Source organism: Triturus cristatus, chromosome 4_1, assembly GCF_964204655.1.
Source record: "Triturus cristatus chromosome 4_1, aTriCri1.1, whole genome shotgun sequence".
NCBI classification, from domain to species: domain Eukaryota; kingdom Metazoa; phylum Chordata; class Amphibia; order Caudata; family Salamandridae; genus Triturus; species Triturus cristatus.
Window position 1 is genome coordinate 56,451,042 of NC_140585.1, and position 3,600 is coordinate 56,454,641.

Consider the following 3,600-nt stretch of genomic DNA (forward strand, 5'->3'; position numbering starts at 1 on the left):
GCAGGTTTGTTACATTCTGCACTGAAGCAGGCTGACTGACTCTGACACACTGGGCTCTAGCGCCATAAACAGAAGTATCTCTCATTCTTCCTTTGTTGCATCACAGACAGCATGACACAGTACACTGGAGATGTGGAATGCACAGGTCTCACTGCATTCTCCTCTGGCTGTGTTCCTGGACGGCCTTCTTACTTTTTCTTCTTCTCTTTTCCGTATCTCCCTTACAAAGCACTGTATGAACATCTCTCGGAGAGTTACTCCACAACTCTCCAAGTCTGTCAGTGCTCCCCTAGATGTGTTGGGGAGCGCTCCATTCCTCAGTCAACAGTGGGGATAGGGGCGCGCAACCAAGATGGCCGCGTAGGTGCGAGGCTCCCGAGGACCTCCGTGACCTCCTGAATTAATCCTGGCGATATCCTGTCCTTGTTGAGGGGACTGTGTTGGGGAACCGGAGCTGAGGCGCCACCTGCTTTTCGGGCTCGAATCGGACCCCGAACGCCGGTGGGAGCATCGATCGAAAGTTGCGGCCTTCTCCTCGCCGGCCCCCCGGATTGGAGTAGTGGGGCGATCCGGGGACAAAGCGAATAACAGCGGCGAGCGGGGCTGGGCCACTCGCGTACCCCGCACTTTCACTTTCGCTTTTGCGCCCTCCTGGCTCTCAGGCGGGGTCGGGCTGCGGAGCGGGGTGCGGCGGTGTGGCCTTGTCCAGGAGCCCGGTTGACCCGCCGGCGGTGGGTTGACCCGCGGTTCGGTGGTCGCCCCCACCCCCCCCCTGGCACCCGTGATTTGGTATAGCGGCCCGCTTGGGGAGCTTGGCACGACGGTGGAGGAGCCAGCATGTCCACTAAACAAGATGGCGACCGGGCGAAGGTGAAGACGACCCGCCGTGGCACGGCGCACCAGGCTAACAGTATGGACCGCTACACGCTCCAGAAGGGTTCTCCGGAGACATCGCGTGCATCCCCGGTGGGCCCGGCGGAGGCATCTGCTCATCCGGTGGATCTGACCCTCCGGGACGTCATGGGCGCCATCGCAGAGATGAAGGCCTCGGTGGACCAGCGTTTCGACACCTTAGCGCAAAAAATAGACTCGGTCCTGGTGGATGTGAGCCTTGTGAGGGCAGACTTGTCCAAAACAAACGACCGAGTCGACTCTCTGGCCCACACCACAACGAGCCTCACGACAGACGTGGTGGCCCTCCAGAAGGAGGTGCGCCGGCTTGGCCAGGCGAGCGCCCTGATGGACCGGCGACTGGAGGACTCTGAGGGTCGGGCCCGGAGGAATAATGTTCGTATTGTGGGGGTGCCGGAGGGACGAGAGGCGGAGGCGGCGGATCTTTTCGTGGAAGAGTTGATCCAGACCCGTCTCCAGCCCCGGGGGCTGAGTAAGTTTTTTGCGGTGGAGCGTGCTCACCGGGTCCCAGGGGGCAGACCTAAGACTGGTGCCCCGCCGCGGCCTCTCATTGCCCGGATTTTTAACTTTCGGGACAGAGATGCTATTCTCCAGACCTCCAGACAACAGGGACCGGTCAAGCTTGACAACATGGAGATACATTTCTACCCAGACTTTACTCCGGCGGTCCAGAAGCAGCGACAGAGCTTTCTTGGTGTGAAACGTCGCCTAAGGGACCTTAATCTCAAGTACTCAATGCTCTTTCCAGCTAAGCTGAGGGTAGAGGTGGATGGTCGCACGCACTTCTTCGACCGGCCCGAGGCGGCTGGGGACTGGCTGGACACTCTGCCTGGAGATCGGGGCCGGGGGGGTGGGGGGGGCGCGGCTGGCGAGGAGGGCCTGCCGGATCAGAATTGAGGGGTGACTTAATATGCCTTGCTCTGGACGTTGTTCCTTCACCATTTATTGATTGCGTATGTTCCCCTCCTATGGAGGTCGTGTGGGGTCTGTTGGGGGCTTCCCTCCTCCTCTGGGGGACTAGTTAGTATTTAGCTATGGGGCGACAGGCACACTGCACTTTGGGGGGGCTGTCTGGGCTCATGCAGGGGTGCAGGGAGGGGGGAGTTCTGTTGGGACCGGGGGGTGGGGGGGGTGTGTTGTTTGTTAGCACCGCAGGGCAAACCCGCTACTATGTTGTTGTTTTTAGGATGCTCGATGGGGGACGACCGATTGTTTCGACGTATGATGGGGGGTAGGGATTTGACTGTGTTGTCATGGAATGTTAACGGTCTGGGGGATAGGATCAAGCGTGGTGTGGTCCTGCAGTACTTGAAACGTATTTCACCAGATGTTGTCTTCCTGCAGGAGACACACCTTATAGGTAACTCCTTTCATGCACTGAACCGGCGGGGATATCGTTTGGCGGCCCATTCTGGCTTCACCTCGGGCTCGCGGGGGGTGGGTATTATGATCAAGAACTCGCTCCCGTTGGAGATTGATGAGGTGCGCCATGATGAGAGGGGACGCTACACGGTTCTAGTGGGAAGAATGGAGGGCAGAGTGTTTATCTTTGTATCAGTGTACGTCCCGCCTGGGTTACAAGCCACCACATTCGCGGACCTGGGGCGCCTCCTTCTGGACCTTCCGAGTGGCCTGCTGGTGGTTGGAGGGGACTTTAATGCGGTAGCCTCTGGGTCTATGGATCGCCATCCCCCTAGGGACCTCCCCCGGGCACAGGCGTGGCTGCCCGGCCTTCTGGACACGCTGGGCCTGGTGGATTGCTGGCGATTAAAGCATCCCGCATTGCGACAGTACACTTTCCACTCGGGTGCCCATGGTAGCCTCTCGCGGCTTGATTACATCCTTGTCCCGGCGGCCCATGCAGGGAGGGTGGGGGAGGTGCGCCATCTGGCGCGGGGTATCTCAGACCACTCCCCATTGTTGTTGCATTTTGATGTCTTCCCGAGGGGGGATGGCAGGGTGGCCCCTATCAATGCATGGTATTTGCGCGACCCCACCATTCGTGCCGATTTGATCAAATCCTTACAGCGATACTTCGACGAGAATGTGGGGTCGGTCTCTTCGGCCATCTCCCTGTGGGAGGCTTTCAAGGTAGTCCTTAGAGGGGAGGCCCTTTCCTTTATCTCCCATGCCCGGCGGCGCGAGCGGGAGGAGGTGACCCGGGTAGAGGCCGAGATTGCAGAACTGGAGGGTGACCTGGGGAGCGGGGTAACAGACGCCAAGTTGCATGTTCTACACCTAAAGCAGGCGGCCTATCGGGCCCTCGTTACGGAGGCGGCCAGGGGTCTCGGTAGAGAGCAGCAGGGGCGATTGTATGATGTGGGTGATAAGGCTGGCAAATTGATTGCGTGGTTGGATAAGAGGGAGAGAGCTAGCCGCGTGGTGCCTTTGATTGAGAGTGTTGATGGTGCGCGTGTCACAGAGCCGGAAGCCATTGTCTCCTGCTTTGCGGATTATTTCCGCGAAGTCTACTCCCCGGTTTCCCCCTGCTCGGAGGAAGATTCCCATGCCCTGCTTCGGGACATCGCACTGCCCTCCCTTACGGTGGAGGACAGGGATTCGCTGGACGCCCCTCCCACCTCGGACGAAATTGCCTTGGCTATTCGCTCGGTTGCATCCGGCAAGGCCATGGGCCCCAATGGTATTCCCATCGAGCTATACAAACTACGCCCGGATGTGTTGGCACCC